A 12,440-nucleotide genomic window follows, 5' to 3' on the forward strand; every position below is an offset into this window, starting at 1 on the left:
CGGAATGGGAGAAAAGATGTGCAAAGCATGTGACCGACAAGGGCTTAACTGCTAAAATATACAAACAGCTCATAGAAACAAATGTATAAAAGAAAAATGAACATCCCAGTCAAAAATGCACAGAAGAGCCAAACAGACATTTCTCCAAAGAAGACATCCAGATGGCCAATAGACACAAGAAAAGATGCTCAACATCACTGATTAGTAGAGAAATGCAAATCAAAAGTACACTGAGGTACCACCTCACTCGGGTCAGAATGGCCATCATTAAAAATCTACAAATAACAAATGCTGGAGAGGGTGAGGAGGAAAGGTAACCCTCCTACACTGTGGGGGGAAATATAAATTGCTGCAGCCACTATAAAAAACAGTAGGCAGGTTCCTCAAAAAAGTACAGCTAGAATTACCATATGATCCTGCAATTCCACTCCTGGTCATACATCCAGACAAAACTATCATTCAAAGAGATACATGCACCCCTAGGTTCACAGGAGCACTACCCACGATAGCCAAGACACGGGATCAACCTAAATGTCAGTCAAGAGATGAAGGGATCAAGACGATATGGTGTATATATACATATATAATGGAGTAGTACTCAGCCATAAAAAAAGCTGAAATAATGCCATTTGCAGCAACACGGATGGACCAAGAGAGTATCACATTGTCTTGGTCAAAAATTTCATTCTGTTCTTTCCGTGACATGGTACAGAAAACAGCTTCCCACTACCACTTCCCAAAACTAAGGAAGGAAGAAGTCAGAAAGAGAAAGACAAATACCATATGGTATCACTTACATGTTGAATCTGAAATATGACAAAAACGAACTCATGTACAAACAGAAACAGACTCAGAGTCATAGATAACAGACCTGTGGTTGCCAAGAAGGAGAGATATGGATTGGGAGTTTGGGATTAGCAGATGTAAACTATTATACAGAGAATGGATTAAGAAGGAGGTACTACTGTATAGCACATTTAACTATACACAATATCCTATGATAAATAGTAATGGACATGAATATGAAAAAGTATCTGTATGTATGTAAAACTGAATCACTCTCCTCTACATCAGAAATCATCACAACATCATAACTCAACTATCCTTCAATAAAATAAATTACAAACAACACAGTGTGGGGACTTCCCTTGCTATTCATTGTTTAAGATTCTGTGCTCCCAATATAGGGGGCGTAGGTTCGATCCCTGGTCAGGGAACTAAGATCCCCTATGCCGCACTGCACGGTCTTAACAAAAGAAAGGACCTTAGCAGTCCTGAAAAAAATGATTGGAAAACACATACATACACACACACACACACAAACACACACCAGATCCCTTGCCCTTGCCCAAGTGCAATCCAAAATTTAAAAAATATTATTAAAAAAACCACAGTGTGATATAGACACAAAAACAGACATACAGATCAATGGGAAAGAATAAGCATCCTGGAAATAAATCCACACACTGACAGTCGATTAATCTTTGATGAAGGAGAGAAGAATAAACAGTGGAGAAAAGACAGTCTCTTCTCACTGGTGTTGGGAACTCTGGACAGCCACATGTAAATTAATGAAGTTAGAGTACTCCCTCCCACCATACACAAAAATAAACTCAAAATGGCTTAAAGACTTAAATATAAGACACGACACCATAAAATTCCTAAAAGAGAACATACGTAAATGATTCTCTGATATAAATTACAGCAATATATTCTTAGATTAGTCTCCCAAGGCAAAAGAAATAGAAGCAAAATTAAACAAATGGGACCTAATCCACCTTATTAGCTTTTGCAGAGCAAAGGAAACCATCAAGAAAACAAGAAGACAACCTACAGCACGGGAGAAAATATTTACAAACGATGCGACCAACAAGGGCTTAATTTCTAAAATATCCAAACAGCTCATACAACTTAATACCAAAAAACAAACAAACATACAAACAAACAACCCAATCAAAAAATGGGCAGAAGACCCAAATAGACATTTCTCCAAAGAAGACATCCAGATGCCCAACAGACACATGAAAAGATGCTCAACATCACTGATTAGTAGAGAAATGCAAATCAAAACTATAATAAGGTACCTCCTGACACCGGTCAGAATGGCCATCTTTAAAAAGTCTACAAATAACAAATGCTGGAGACAGTGTGGAGAAAAGGCAACCCTGCTACACTGTTGGTAGGAATGTAAATTGGTGCAGCCACTATGGAGAACAGCATGGAGATTCCTATAAAAACTACAAATAGAGTACCATATGATCCAGCAATCCCACTCCTGGCCATAATCCAGACAAAACTATAATTCAAAGAGATACACGCACCCCTACGTTCATAGCAGCACTACTCACAATCGCCAAAACATGGAAACAATGGAAATGTCCATCAACAGATGAATGGATAAAGATGTGGTGTACATGTACAAAAAGAATGTTACTCAGCCGTGTAAAAGAATGAAATAATGCCATTTGCAGCAACATGAATGGACTTAGAGATTATCATAGAAAGTGAAGTCAGTCAGACCAAGAAAGACAAACATTATCTGGTATCGCTTATATATGGAATATAAGAAATAATACAAATAAACTTGTTTACAAATTAGAAAGACTCACAGACAGAAAACAAAATTATGGTTACTCAAGGGGAAGGGAGAGGAGATAAAATAGGAGTTTGGAGTAACAGATATACAATATTATATATAAAACAGATAAACAACAAGGATTTACTATATAGCACAGGGAGCTATATTCAATATCTTGTAATAACCTATAATGCAAATGAATCTGAAAAAGAATACATATATGTATGTATATATTTCTATATCACTTTGCTGTACACCTGAAACTAACATGATAGTGTAAATCAACTATACTTCAATAATAGAAAGTTGCTATGAGAGGAGAGCTCAATATTGTCACCATAATTACAACAACAACAAAACGGAAATTGAACTGATTGTGTAGTTTCCAATGATGGAATATTCACGCAAATCTCATGCACTTCCTCATGTACATTCTGGTACTCCAGAAGAATTTTTCAAAGGGAGAACATCTCAGATTCATAGATTTTTCTCAGAATACAGAAAGGAAGTCTACAAGTAATACTTGGAAATGTAGCGCTTCTATACATCTGCCTTCCCTTTGGAACCAAAGGCTCTTCTGTGGGTGGATCTAAGATATTCTTTGGTTTCTTTGTAAACCACCCTGCTTGGGTCTGTCCTCTTGCCACTACTCTAATATTCCCCTTTCTGCTGCAAGATGTTTACCACAGTAAGGTCAGTTAACATATCCTTTTTCTGACATAATTACCATGTATATATACACACCACATTTTCTTTATTCATCCATGGGTGGACACTTAGGTTTTTTCCATGTCTTGGCTATTGTGAATAATGCTACAATGAACATAGGGGTGCAAATATTTCTTCGAGATACTGATTTCATTTCCTTCAGATATATACCCATAAGTGGAATTGCTGGATCATATGATAGTTCTTTTTTTGAGGAACCTCCATACTCTTTTCCATAGTGGCTGCACCAATTTACATTCCCACCAACATACACAAGGGAGTCATTTAGACTTACATTTGTTGGTAGGAGTAAACCGAAGTATGTAGATAAGTGCCTTGTTTTCACTGTATCACCACTTAAAATAGCTAGCACTTATGAAACACTATGATGTTCCAAGAACTAGGCTGACTATTTCATAAGCATTGTTTCACTTAGTTCTTACAAATTCATGAAGTAGATACCATCCTTACATCCTTTTTTTTTTTTTCCTTCAGATGAGGAAACTGAAGTCTGGAGAGAGTAAAGAATTTTCCTAACTTAACATATATGATGTAGCAGAGCCAGTACTTGAATATGAGTCTTCCTGACATAAAAGTCTGTGCTCTTAATCACCACTCAAAAATATCTCCTAAAGATACTGTTAACAGAACAAGCCACTCATACACACACATACTCATGCTTAGGACTCTCCTTTAAGTTGAGTATTAGATAGGTGAGCAAATTGAAATAGGAAACAAGGGCCCAGCCCTAGTCTTTTAGTTAGTTGTCACCCCACAACACGTCATACAGAACTCTGTGATGTTGACTGAGTAAAAGACTGTATCCCAAATAAGCCATGATGTTTCCATCATTTGAGTAAATCTTCTTTCCTGTAAAATCAGAAATACTTTATCTGCAGCAGAAAACTATTTCAATGGGTTTCTTTTTAAGTTGGTACCATAAAATTCAACTTAGCTCGAACCTCACCTCCTCTGAGAATCTTTCCTGATACCCCATTTCTGTTCTTACTTAAATATTCCTTTTGAGTACTTCAGAGTGCCTGTGCAAATCTCTGTCTTAGCACTTATGACTCACTACAGTAATTATCGTTTTACTTTACTTCTAGGCTGTAACCTCTTGGGGTGTAAGTATCAGGCTGTATTCCATTTTATATCCCTAATGCCTTTCACAGTGCCTGAAATTAATCTGTGTGTAATAAACACCTGCCGATGAATTTAAAAACTCAGTGAATATACAGCCCAACGACTGGCCTGTCTAAAATGGAAGAAATCAAATTCAAATTACTCTCAAAAGAAATTGTACAGCTGGATGATAATAAAGCCGTATACTAATTAAAAATTGTAATTAGCTAAACCAAAAGTCGGAGAAGTAATTTAAACTATCAGGAGGTAAGAATTGTGCCACTAGGCCACGTGACACGAACACTTTTTTGTTTTTGTTTGTTTCTTTTTTTTTTTGACAGTTTCTGAGGGAAAGCGCTGTACAAACCAGGTTTTCAGTTCAGACGCCTGGCGACGCTGCAGGCTAAAAATGGAGGTGGAGCCAGGCGCTTGCCACAGACTCCATTTTACAAAAGACAAAACTGAGAGGGGCTGGGGGTTGACGCGCCTTGGAAGACGTCGGCAGCAAGCTGAGATTTTAGACCTTTCTTCAAACAAATGGGAACTAGATATATGTTGATGTTATCCCTACTGGAAGACTTCCGAAGGCTTCTTTCATTAAAGACAACGTAGTCAAAGAGGCTATGCTGGAAACTGAGAGAAAATCCAGCAGAAAAAGGCAAGTGGTGAGTTTTCCTTTACTTCCTGGGCGTAGCGTAAGCAGTCCAGGAAAAGGAAGGCTGCTTTTTATAGCCGGTTCCTGGAGATTTGGCCTCGCAGCCGAAAGGGGAGTGTCTGCGTAGCGGCGGGCGGACAGACCTGAGCAAGGTGGTTTCCAAACTGACCAAAGATTCGTGAGTAAAGAATCACGAATCACGAAGAATGGGTGGATCTAAACTATTAAGAGATCAAAGAATATTTTAGATACACCCACAGAAAAGCCTTTCCTCCCGAATAGGAAGGCAGACCTATAGAAACTATACATTTCCAAGTATTACCTGTAAACTTTTTTGTTTTCTGAGAAAAATCTATGAATCTGAGAAGTTGCCCCTTTGAAAAATTCTTGTGAATGTTTCAGAATGTGCATGGGGATGTGCATGAGATTTGGTCGAATTTTCCACCATTGGAAACCACACAGGGAGTTTAATTTCACAATAATATGCGATGCAATAGTGGGGTGAGTAATTTGCCCATTCTTGGGGGAAAATCACTGGATGAAGAACAACCTATGGTAAGTTTAACTCTCACAGAAGAAAATGGTAGGTATCAACACTAGTCGCAGACCTCCTAAGGTCCAGATCGTGACAATCAGTGACAACCTTTGAGATGCATGATTCTCAGCAACCTGGTTGTCAAAGCCTGCTCAAGATTTAATCTCAGTATATTAAGGAGCTGTTCACAGAATTCTCCAGACTCACTGAATTTTCCAGTCTCACTGAAATCTCCAATCTCTGGTGCGTACTCATCACACATTTTAAATACCACTCATATCTGTGCATTATAAACATCCACTGCAAGAAAATTACCAGGCAACTTCATGGCTACATGGCAAACATTCAGGCAATTTACACAGAAAATAGTTTCAGAAATACCTTTCTTCATGTAAAAGATGTTGGAAATAGTTTCAGAAATACCTTTCTTCATGTAAAAGATGTTGGATGACAATTCCATAAAATTGGTGATGTTGACACTTACCTGCTCATCCTACAAGTACTTCCAGAAGAAGACTTCACCTCTTTAAGGATTATCTCAGAACTCTGGAATAAAAAGAAAATGCCTTGGTCCTTCCTTCCAGAATTTTCTTTCCATTGAATGTAAAAAAAAAAAAAAAAAAAAATTCCCATATTCTGCCAACCTAATGGAAGACAGAGAGACGGGAGATACATCTCTTTAACATCACCTTATCTCCAATTAAATTAGGTTACTTGAAGCTAAAAACAAGATAGTATATGGAGACAGCTATCACCCTTGGCATTCTTGCTTTTTGGGCTCTGGGTAAAAAGTAGAGGAAACACCCCCTTTCTGAATAATGCTATAGTTATTGTTTTATTGCTCTGAATAATGCTATAGTTATTGTTTTATTGCTCTATCTTCAGTAGTGTTTTCTTTTCTTCTGAAGCATAGCTAATTGTTAATTTATAGTCACAAGTACCAATGCCTTAGCTATTTTTATCTTTTGTTTACCTATAAGACAACTGATCTGGACACTTCAAAAAATTCAATATCAATAAAATACAGGGGACTGTTCTAGAATAAACAGATGTAACACCAATACAATCATGAAACTTGGTTTAAAAACATTTTCTAAGACATTCCTTATGTCAAGTGGTTAAGAAAATAAGTGCATTTGTAAAAGGAAGTCAAGAGTGAATATGAATTCTTATTTAAGTTGAAGAAAACTGGGGGATGATAATGGAAGGATAATTTTAAAAAGTTATTAGGGACTGGATTTTAGTTAATATGGAATTATTGTTACTTCGGTACATTGAGAGACACTACTTGAAAATATTCCATTTAGATTGCCATCAGTCTGAAAGCAAGGATTGGGATTTCCTTAATGTTTTGGTAAAAGTAAACACTCGGAAAGGACGCAGGGTGGCGCTGCAGCATTAGAAGTAGAAGGAAGAAAGCTACCAGTCTGCGCTCCTCTAGCCAGATGCTCTGCTAAAGAAGCAAGCAGGAAAAGGAGGCTTTCTAAGGCAGTTGCTCCGGGAAATCAGGGCCATAGGCATCTCCACTTATCCCAGTGTCTGAGTGATACTGGGAGATAGATCAGCGACAATGTGAATCCGAGCTGCGTCAAGTTTGCTGGGAGACGAGAGTGCGATGGAGGCAGGAGAGAGGAAGAAATGCTTTCTGAAACAAAGGCAAGTCTTGATATTCTTTGTTTGGCTGGGCATAGCTCAGGCTGGCTCTGAGCCTAGGCGTTATTCAGTGGCCGAGGAAATGGACAGTGGCTCCTTTGTGGCCAATCTGTTGAAAGACTTGGGGTTGGAAGTAGATGATCTAGCTGCTCGGGCCCCCCGGGTCGTTTCCAAAGGGAAAAAAATGCGTTTGCATTTTGATAGGCAGACCGGGGATTTGTTGTTAAATGAGAAACTGGACCGGGAGGAGCTGTGTGGCCCTACCGAGCCCTGTGTACTACCTTTCCAGATGTTACTGGAAAATCCCTTGAAGTTTTTCCAGGCTGAGCTACGGATTAGGGACATAAATGATCATTCTCCAGTTTTCCTAGACAAAGAAATAATATTGAAAATTTCAGAAAGTATCACTCCTGGAACTACTTTCCTAATAGAGCGTGCCCAGGACTTAGATGTAGGAAGCAACAGTCTCCAAAGTTACACAGTCAGCCCCAATTCCCACTTCTATCTTAAATTACAAGACAGTTCCGACGGCACAATATTACCACGGCTGGTGCTGGACAAAGCACTGGATAGAGAGGAACAGCCTGAGATCAGATTAACCGTCACAGCGCTGGATGGCGGGATTCCACCCAGGTCTGGGACCGCCCTAATCCGCATTGAAGTCTTAGACATCAATGATAATGCCCCCGAGTTTGCAAAGCTGCACTATGAGGCGCATGTCCTAGAAAACAGCCCCATTGGATCCCAGGTTGCCATTGTCTCTGCCAGAGTTTTAGATATTGGAACCTATGGAGAAATATCTTATGTACTTTCCCAAGCATCTGAGGATATTCGGAAGACATTTTGGAATAAATGCAAAATCGGGAGAACTCCTTTTAACACAGGAACTGGATTTTGAATCTATTCAGACTTATACATTAAATATTCAGACGACAGATGGTGGGGGCCTTTCTGGCAGTTGTGTGGTGTTTGTCCAAGTGATGGATTTGAATGACAAACCGCCGGAACTGACCATGTCAACGCTTATCACTGAGATCCCAGAAACCTTGCAGGAGACTGTAATTGCTGTATTCAGCGTTTCAGATCCTGACTCTGGAGACAATGGAAGGATGGTTTGCTCCATCCAAGATGATGTTCCCTTCATTCTTAAACCCTCTGTTGAGAATTTTTACAGTTTAGTCACAAACACAGACCTGGACCGAGAAACAAGATCCGAATATAACATCACCATCACCGGCACAGATATGGGGACACCGAGACGGAAAACCCAGCACAACATAACCGTGCTGGTGTCCGACGTCAACGACAACGCCCCCGCCTTCACCCAGACCTCCTACACCCTGTCCGTCCGCGAGAACAACAGCCCCGCCCTGCACATCGGCAGCGTCCGCGCCACAGAGACGCGGGCGCCAACACCCAGGTCACCTACTCGCTGCTGCCGCCCCTCGACGCGCACGTGCCCCTGGCCTCCCTGGTGTCCATCAACCCGGACAACGGCCACCTGTTCGCCCTGAGGTCCCTGGACTACGAGGCCCTGCGGGCGTTCGAGTTCCGCGTGGGCGCCGCCGACCGCGGCTTGCCCGCGCTCAGCAGCCAGGTGCTGGTGCGCGTGCTCGTGGCGGACGACAACGACAACGCGCCCTTCGTGCTGTACCCGCTGCAGAACGCCTCGGCGCCCTGCACCGAGCTGGTGCCCAGGGCGGCCGAGGCGGGTTACCTGGTGACCAAGGTGGTGGCGGTGGACGGCGACTCTGGCCAGAACGCCTGGCTGTCGTACCAACTGCTCAAGGCTACGGAGCCCGGGCTGTTCGGCGTGTGGGCGCACAACGGCGAGGTGCGCACGGCCCGGCTGCTGAGCGAGCGCGACGCGGCCAAGCACAGGCTGGTGGTGCTGGTCAAGGACAACGGCGAGCCGCCGCTCTCGGCCAGCGTCACGCTGCACGTGCTGCTGGTGGACGGCTTCTCGCGGCCCTACCTGCCGGCCCCGGAAGCGGAAGCGGCGGACGCGGTCCCGACCGCCCCGCTCACCGTCTACCTGGTGGTCGCCTTGGCGTCGGTGTCGTCGCTCTTCCTCTTCTCGGTGCTGGTGTTCGTCGCGGTGCGGCTGTGCAGGAGGGGCGGGGCTGCCTCGGTGGGTCGCTGCTCGGTGCCCGAGGGCCCCTTTCCAGGCCACCTGGTGGACGTCAGCGGCACGGGGACCCTGTCCCAGAGCTACCAGTACGAGGTGTGTCTGACGGGAGGCTCCGGGTTAAATGAGTTTAACGTCTTGAAGCCGATTCTCCCTAGTGGTCTGGTTCAAGACACTGGGCAGGACTAGTGCAAAAAGGCAATTGCAAGAATAGCATAGGTTTCATTAACAGAAGAATCAGAAAGTTGTCTGGCTTCGAATGCTTTCTTTTAAGTCAAGGCTCTTGAGTTGATATAGTATTTTCTTTATATCTTGATTTTACTTTCTGTCTAGTTAACCCTGCATGTTCTTTTTTGATCTACTTCCTACCTTTTCAATCCAGTATTAATGCCTCTTTCTTTTTCTAATAGGTGAGTAAAAATAAATGCATTATCTTTTAATGATGATTTCAAAAAGGGTTATTTAAGGTAGTTATTTCAAATTCTCTATGCAAAGCAATGTAGAGAGAGTTCTGAACCACCAATATTAATAATTTACCCTATTGAATATAGTCAGGTAATATTCTTTATAATACTCCTAAAGCAGCTTTGTCTGTGGTTAATGAAGTGGATAACTAAAAATGTTTTAATATGTACCATTTTAAGGTGTATCATCCTGTAGGGGCTTAGTACTCAAATACAACTTACACATATAATTCATTTTCTGTTTTGACATTTGCAATTAATATTTCAACACTGTATATGCTTATATTGGCTAAAAATGGACAAAAAATGTAGGTCAGATTACTCCTAGATTTGCCTAAAGTGTATTTATGATGGATGACTGAGAAAAAAAATTAAACATAGGCATTTTGAACAACTGATCGTGCTTTTTCGTTTGGCATGAAAAGATTATTTAATAAGCATCTGGTGGAATGACAATTTGTTTTTTAACTTCTGAGATGTAAGTATTATCAACCTGAGGGCCATTTTAAAAAAATTTCAAGAAAGTACATGTATATATGTTCTCTAAATGCTTTATAGCAAAAGTGGTGTCCCATCCAATCCTACTTTAAAAAAATTAATATCTACTTGGCATTTATATGGTGATATATGAAGGAAATATTTTCTTTGTTTCCTCTCTTAGTTCCCTCCTTCAGATTTCAACCTGACATGACTTAGGATTATGTATGGTCCTTCTGGGATAAACACTGCCCAACCACATCAGCATTCTACCTCCTATAGAGTAATTAAAAGAAGATTAGAAGAATGGGAAGTTCTAAAGGGGAGAGAGCGATATCACTGTGAAAGTCTAAATTAACTACAACTAAGAATAAACTCTTGAAGCAACCAAACATCAATTTTTATGTCTATTTTGAATGAAATAGAAAAAAACCTTATTTTAAAGTACAAAATATTTAGTCTCCAATTTAAAAATCTGATTAGGAAAAAATAAAATTTCTCCTCATAGGCATTTTCTCATCCAGAGGCATAGAACTTTCCAGAAATTGAATACTCATGACTAGAAGAAAGAGAACTGAAGTTTCTCAAATATTTTGAAAATTCTCAAAAGAGAAAAAGAATGTTGTTAACTAGATGTTAACTAGACTTATGTCATCATTTGCAATATGCACAAATATCAAATCATTGTCACACCTGAAGCCAATATAGTGTTACATGTCAATTACAGCTCAAAAATTTAAAATGCCTAATGACTGTTAAAAAAAAATTTAATACTGACATGTCTTCAATCACACATAAAGTTATAATCATATTAAAATGGTGTTATTTTAGGTATGAGAGTGAAATACACGAATCCTTACTAATCAGGGGAAAGACAGTATTTCCTTTCACTCATTAAGTACTTTATAGAGATATTGAATCTGAATCTTTGGTCAGATTTCTTTTTCTTCTTTTCATACTTAGCTGAATTTTCATGAAGATCAGAGAAAAGGCAAAGAATTCTGATCAAGACTTCTCTGTATTTGGCTGGCTTAGTTCCAGCTCATGTGAGAACCAGGGAAGTTTTCAACTACAGAAAATATGGAGGCCAGTTCTTTTTTGGCCAATATGGTATATGATTTTGGACTCAAATTGGAGGCACTATATAACCGGGGAGTTATTTAGACCCAGACATAAGAAGACAGATACTTAATAATATCTTAGTTGATAGATGCACTGAATTCACATATTGTTGAGAAGTGATCAGAGTTTCGTAAAGCCAGAAAAGATCATATGGACTAAATTTGAAGATAGGAAAAAATTATACCTTACTCTTGGTTCAAAGTTGCTTTTATTTCTTGGCTATTGGAAACCTTTTACCCTTTTATTTGAAGACAACTTTCAGAAACTTCTTTACCTGGATATTTTATTAAGTACATGACAGAGAGGGCACTATATGTATAGTACTAAGTATCTTTGCCACTTTTTGGAACTCCCCCAACCGAAAGTCCAGCACTAGGTAAAAATGATGACTTTCTACATTCATAATAATTTCCCAGTAGTTTTTCTTTTAAAGGATGGACAAATTCATTACTGTGAATTATTTCCAGATTGATCTCTTACTAATATTCTAATCTAGTTTTTAATACTGAAAGGCAAAGAGATGAAAATGAACTTTAAACTTTTATGTAGAGTTGTTAAAAGACTAAACTATATTCAAATATCACTCATTAAAACTAGTGAACTAACTTACCACACTTTTAATAAATCTTCCTTAATCCTTGAATATGGCTTCCTTGCAAATGGGGACTTTAAAAAATGACAGTTTTTAAACATATATTCCACTACTATATTTTGCTTTTTAGAGTAGATTGTTACATGTTTTAAAGCTGGCAACTTATTAGGCATAATTCAGTTATTTGTATGTCTAATCCTCATGTTCTTAGCCAATAGTTTGGTTGGTCATAGATTTTAAAATGTAAACTAGGGACTTCCCTGTTGGTGCAGCGGTTAAGAATCCGCCTGCCAATGTAGGGGACACGGGTTCGAGCCCTAGTCTGAGAAGATCCCACATGCTGCGGAGCAACTAAGCTCGTGAACCACAACTACTGAGCCTGCGCTCTAGAGCCCACAAGCCACAA

At 39.9% G+C, this 12,440-nt stretch overlaps 1 pseudogene across 1 annotated transcript; it reads left to right on the plus strand.

The window, feature by feature from the left end:
* Nucleotides 1-7,210: 7,210 nt before the first annotated feature.
* LOC309819876 (protocadherin beta-2-like) lies at nucleotides 7,211-9,568 on the plus strand (annotated as a pseudogene). The gene has a single exon. The product of its transcript is annotated as a protocadherin beta-2-like (transcript).
* The last annotated feature ends 2,872 nt before the right edge of the window (nucleotides 9,569-12,440 follow it).

The sequence above is a fragment of the Grampus griseus genome, assembly GCF_964374135.1.
Source record: "Grampus griseus genome assembly, chromosome: 3".
NCBI lineage: Eukaryota > Metazoa > Chordata > Mammalia > Artiodactyla > Delphinidae > Grampus > Grampus griseus.